Below are 6,392 nucleotides of genomic sequence, written 5' to 3'. Positions count from 1 at the left end.
GGATGCAGGGCGCTGGAGATGCAGGGCGCTGGGGAGAAGGGGTGCTGGGGACAAGGGCGGGGGTAGCATGCAGCTAGAGTCCTGTGGTCCCAGCTCGGGTTCCCTCTGTTGTGCAGCGCCCTCAGTGACCCTTGAAGAGGCTGGCTTAGTAGCCTTGTGGTCCTGGCCCTCTGGGGATGCAGGGCTTTGGGGAGAAGGGGTGCTGGGGACAAGGGCGGGGGATAGCAGGCAGCTAGAGTCCTGTGGTCCCAGCTTGGGTTCCCTCTGTTGTGCAGTGCCCTCAGCGACCCTTGAAGAGGCTGGCTTAGTAGCCTTGTGGTCCTGGCCCTCTGGTGACATGGCATCCTTCCAGCTTCATTAGAGGAAGCTGCTGGCTAGGGATGGGAGCGACTCAGAGCCAACCTGGCTGCTGCGCTGGGGTCCCACGTACAGGTGATCACCCATGCCCCTCGGTCACTGTCACGAGTGATCCTAGAAACCCCTGAGACGCAGCTGGTGACAACCTGGATAGGAATTGGGATCTGGGGTGGGGAGTGGGGCTTGGAGACAGGCCAAGGGCTGAGTGCTCTAGCCCCTCTTTCCTGTCCAGTGTGCTTGGCTCTACCAGGGGCGCGGCCCTTGTTGTGCTAGGAAGTTCCAGCAAATCCAGGGAGGCCTTCAAACAGATACTTAAGAGAAACCATTCCAGATCTTTGAACTTTTTCCCATTAAACTCACGCCAGAAGAATTGTTGCGAGATTTGATGTCTGTCGGGCTAGGAGGAAGGACATGTGAAAAGTTTTGACAGAGTTTCTGTGCCAGATGAAATTGGCATGTGAGTTAGTTTTTTCCTCCCTCCTTGTTTTGTTGATGGACCCAGAGCCTTGCTCTGCTGAACAAGGGCTCTGCCATGAGCCACAGGCCTGCTCTTTCTCCTTTACTGCTTACATTAGTTTTGAGAATCAGAAGTATGGGAATCTAACATTCATGTGGTGTCAGGAAGCTGGGTGTGAGGGAAAGCTGGGTGGGGTTTGGCACTTAGTATTTCTTGGCCCACTTGGGAGGCAATTGCTTGTGCTACGTACGACTTTTCCGGAGGGTGCCATTTCCTTCCTCCAGTAGTGTAGGGCCTGGGTGTGGGAGCTGATGTATCAAGTGACCTTGGGTAACTGTGTGTGATCAGGACTAACTTTATAGTCCTGGGGCACATGGAATGACCCCACTGTTATCAGTATACATGGGAGTGTCCCAGTGTTTCATGGCTGCCCTGAGTGATTGTATCCGCTACGACTTGTGTCTTGACACAGAGAGGGTGCATTGGGCTCTTGGCTGAATACACCATGTTTATTTGGCTCCCTATACCTGCAGGTCTCCCCACACTATCCCCACACATGAATTTCATACGAAGTCAGCATGAAATAGCAAATAGAAATCAAAATCTGACAGAAAACATGGTAGGAGAACTGAAATGTGTTGGCCACACACCTGTAATCCCAGCACTTAGGAGGCTGAGGCAGGGGGATAAGAGTTTGAAGCCAGCCTGAGGCTGTATAGACATACATAGACCTTTTTCTGTTCTTGTTTTCCAAACATTGTAACAGTGTATGGTAACAGGGACCATTTATCCAGCACTTACATTGTGTTGGGTATTTACTCATCTCCAGACCATTTAAAGTACACAGGAGCGTGTACTGTACATTGGTTAGGTCAAATATTAAGTTATTTTACATATGTAAATTGAGCACTTGAGGATTTTGGCATCTTCAGATACCAACTGATATCCTTTAGATATCCAGGAATAACTGTACTTAAAATTCTATTAGGCCGTTTCCTGTCCAAAGCACCTTTAAATTAGTTTAGTGAGTTACAAATAACTCAGGCCAATAGCAGTAGATTGAATTAGAATAATCAGCAATTATGTCCCCCACCACCCCAGTATCTGCCAGGAAGAACCTGCAAGGATATGCTGTAGGATCACATGGAACACCATCCCTCTGTTTCCCAGTTTCTGTTTTCAGACTTTCAGCTCTGTGCTGGGCTATTGTGCTGGTGAAAGGTACAAGTATTTGACCCCATCACTTAGCTGCCATTCTCATCAGCCATCTCTGTAGCCACTGGCCTCAAAGTGCCATACAAATGCTGGTTTTTGTGTGTGCCTGGACTTGGAGAAGGTTGGTGATGACTTTCTAGTTGACAGGTTCTGGAATCACTTAGGAGTACTGTGAGGTACTATCTTGATTAGGTCAGTGTCTTGGCCAGGCCTTTGAGGACTATCCTGATTAGATTAACTGAGGTTTAAAACCCAACCAGAAAAGTGGGCAGCACCGTTCTCTGGGCTGCATAAAAAGTAGAAAGCTAGCTGAATGTGCAGGCATTCATCTCCCCCTGAACTCTGGAGGTATGAGGATCAATGAGCCAAAGTACATGCTCACTGAAGCTGCTTTTGTCCGAGTATTTTATCACAGCAACACATGTTGGCGAAGTCCTGGATGAGGTCAGTTCAAGAGTTTTAGCATCTGACCAGTAGGTGATGTGGAAGGGGAGTGCAGAATCAGTCTGTGAGAAATGAGCAGTACCTTCAAAACTGTTTCCAGAGTGAAGAGGAAATTTTCTTGAATTGCTAGTTTGAAAGAATCCTCTAAGAGTCTAGCAAAACACATGAGTGGAGCTCAGGGAGGGACACAAAATTGGGCATTTCTGAATATAAGAAATAGGAATAAGTCCATAAGCTTTCAGAGCTGGGGTTGGAAAGGGACAGTAGTAGATGGATCTGGGATCAGTATATATCATCACGCCTGTGAACAGCAAAACTGGTAACCGGGAAGCAGTACGGTAACTGAAAGTTAAGGATGTAAAGTCACATGTAACCTTTTTTAGACCCTGCCAGACTCAGTAACATGGAAGGATAATCAATTTTCAGATGTTGAAGAAACCAGAATAGCTGTATTCTTTCTAGAAAGCAGTTGGACAGTGCACTGCATCAAAATAAGGGAATAAATAACGAAACAATATGTAGATGTAACGGTCTTATTAAATAAGAAACACAGAGCCAAATGCAGGCTTAAAAGCCCAAGAGGTCAGAGCAGTAGCTGAGAGCTGAGACTTAAAACCCTTCTTCTTACCCTTTGCTGCCACTGCCGTCCTTCCCCTGAGCAAGAGACCTACTTCCTGTGTGTCTGTCTTTTTATTGACTTTCTATTCTGCCTTTTCATTGGTTATAAACCCAACCACATGACCTCCTTGTCACTGCCTGTCTATACAGACCTCTAGGTCTCTATGGTTGGTATTGAGATTAAAGGCACCACCATGCTGGTGGTGTCTTTGAACACACAGAGATCTGCCTGTCATGTGATCGGGATTAAAGATGTGCGCCACCACCTCCTGGCTTCTGCTATGGCTTGCTATTAGCTCTGACCCCCAGGCAACTTTATTTATTAACATACAAATAAAACCACATTTCAACACAAATAAAATATCACCATAACAATATGTTTGGACCTAGAACAGATGATATATATGAAGAGGTATGAACTGTATAGTATTCATAGAGCAAGGGTCTAAAAATCTTGTGACTGATGTGTTCAATACACTCTAATTGCTATGAAGCATCCATATAGTGAAAGAGAAGAGTAGTGAGTGTGGATATGAATGCCTCCAAGTGCCAGTGGATCTCACAAGAGTAGAATGTATGAGAACTTGCAATGATGATCTAATTTAAAGTATGGCCCATGGGGGCCTTAAAGACAGCATCTATCCAATCTTGTCAACTGATATACCCAACCATAGCGTTGGATTTTGTGTTTGTGTGTATGTATGTGTGTGTGTTTGTGCATGTGTGTACATGCACACATGCATGCACACTTGTGTTGTGTTGGTGTAGACACACATGTCTTGCCTTCCTGTGGAAGTTGAAGGTCAACCTCAGCTATGGGTCCATGCCTTTCACCTCGTTGAGATAGGGTCTCATAGTTTGCCTCTGCATTTGCTAGGCTTCTGGCCTATGAGCTTCTATACATTCTCCTGTCTCCACCTCCCATCTCACAGGATTGGGACTGTAGGTATGTGCCACCTTGACTGGTCTTACATGGGTGCTGAGGCTTCAAACTGAAGTCCTCACACTTGCATGTCAGGCCCCATCCACTGAGCCATTTCTCCAGCTGTATTTTACATTGGCACCAATACTCGGTCTCTTCTTCAAGCACTCAGCGTTAGTGCTTCACAAACACTCTTCTGAAAGAAACAACTATGCCTTTGGTCTGGAAGACTGAATTCAGGACAGTATTCTTTTATTGCTGTGGTGTAGCTAGAGTTTTCCTGCCTTGCCCACCTCAGGACAAATCTCTGTCACCCGCCAGAACCACAGCCATTCAGACCCCCAAGTAAACACAGAGACTTATATTGGTTACAAACTGTATGGCCATGGCAGGCTTCTTGTTAACTGTTCTTACAGCTTAAATTAATCCATTTCCATTAATCTATACGTTGCCACATGGCTCGTGGCTTACCGGCATCTTCTTATGCTGTTTGTCATCATGGCGGCTGGCAGTGTCTCTCTGACTCAGCCTTCCACTTCCCAGCTTTATTCTCCTCCTTGCCCCGCCTATACTTCCTGCCTAGCCAACGGCCAATCAGTGTTTTATTTACTGACCAATCAGCAACACACTTGACATACAGACCATCCCACAGCACTTCCCCTTTTCTTTTCTTAAAAAGGAAGGTTTTAACCTTTATGTATCTCCAAAGTCAGCTTGGTATATTTGGGAATTTGGGCGTAGTTTCTCTTACTACTTCCTGCTGGAAGGGGGTGCTGTATCTTATGGGGACACAAAGAATATTTTAGGATTATGGAGTAGTCCATGAGGCTGTATATCTTAGCCAGTTGCCTTGAAACCATTCTGGATGTTGAATCATCTGGGCCATGGTGTCATTGGAGACCTTTCAGGGGGTCTTGGCTGGTCAAACCTGATGTATCTTAATCTGGAACAAATCCATAGTCTCTGGCTTTCTTTGGAAACAAAAGCAGAGACTCTTTTCCAAAGCAACATATCCTTATATCCAAATTTTGAAGTCAAGGTACCTTTAAAATTTATATTTTGGCATAACTCAACAACTTTTATAATCAAATGTTTTTCTTCAGTTACAAATATCTGAAGGGGAAGTGCTGTGGATATCGCTATATGTAAATAAACTCTGATTGGCCATTGGCTAGGCAGGAAGTATAGGCGGGACAAGGAAAAGAATTCTGGGAAGTGGAAGGCGGAGAGAGAGACACTGCAGCCGCCATCAGGACAAGGAAGATGTAAGGTACCAATAAGCCATGAGCCATGTGGCAAAATAAAGATTAATAGAAATGGGCTAAATATAAGAGTAAGAGCTAGACAATAACAGGCCTGAGCTAATGGCCAAGCAGTTTAAATAATGTAAGAGTCTGTATGTTTATTTTATAAGTGGGCTCTGGGACTGGCGGGACTTGGTGGCGGGAGCTGGAGAGAAATTCTCCAGCAACACTGTGGAGCCAGGATGTTTGAGACCAACAGCTCAGGGTCAAGTAACCTATATAAAGAGATTCTCACTAGCCACATAAGGACAGTTTTGTGCACCAAGAAGAAAAAAATGCCAGTTAATTGGATTTTTTTAAATAAAAAGTCTTGAGTCCATAAATAAATTTAAATGAGGCAAATAAGATGATTTAAAAGGCACAAAAGAATTCAGCACTATTTACACTCCTTCTAGGAATGTTAAATATTAAAGTTCCCAGGTCAAGTGCAGTAGTCCAAAAGGCCTGGAGAATATTGGATTAGGAACAAATTACTTCCTATAATTTGCAGCTCATATAGAAGAAAACTCAAGTGATAATACTGCAGAGAGATACCATGGAAGGAAGGAAGAAACCTGGTGTTTGGATGGGGTCTTGCAAATCCCCATGAAGGTGGGATTGAAACCCAAAGTTATTTTAGCTAGACACATGCTTGGCCACAACAGGAGTGAGTGTCTGGTGCTAAGCCACAGTGGGATGGCAGGGAGACCTTGAACAAGGCAGCTCTAGTCCTGTTTCTGCAGGGAGAGGATGCTCCCTGTGATAATTCCATCCTGGGAAACCACTAAAGTAAGCCTAGTAGAAGGTCAGATGTGTCTGCACACTTCTTGGTCTCTGGGGGTTCTGTGTGGTCCCCCTGCTGTGCCCTGGATTGTTACACTGTCACAACCAGTTTGCATTCCTTTGCTATTCTCAGTTCAAATCTCAGGGTTCTGATTCCCCCTCAACCCCTCTTCCTCTCTGTTTGCATCTCAACCAGTCTTGAAATAGAGAGCTTTCTTCCACAGCTTCCCCAGGGCTGTGATTACAGGTATCATGGCTGGCCACAGTCCTTTGATCTAGAGAACTCACTTCTCTGAATTAATTTCTTCTTGCT

The 6,392-nt window shown here is 45.2% G+C and overlaps 1 protein-coding gene across 1 annotated transcript in view; it reads left to right on the top strand.

Annotated features, from left to right (window-relative positions):
* The first annotated feature begins 561 nt into the window (after window positions 1-561).
* LOC131911238 (serpin B9-like) overlaps window positions 562-6,392 on the top strand; it is a 65,408-nt gene continuing 59,577 nt past the window's right edge. Inside the window, exon 1 of the mRNA XM_059263217.1 lies at window positions 562-814. The gene's annotated coding sequence lies outside the window, so the exon portion shown is untranslated. The remainder of the gene's footprint in view (window positions 815-6,392) is intronic.

Source organism: Peromyscus eremicus, chromosome 5, assembly GCF_949786415.1.
Source record: "Peromyscus eremicus chromosome 5, PerEre_H2_v1, whole genome shotgun sequence".
NCBI classification, from domain to species: Eukaryota; Metazoa; Chordata; class Mammalia; order Rodentia; family Cricetidae; genus Peromyscus; species Peromyscus eremicus.
Note: the sequence above shows the minus strand (reverse complement) of the source record. Positions and strands in the feature narration are given on the sequence as shown.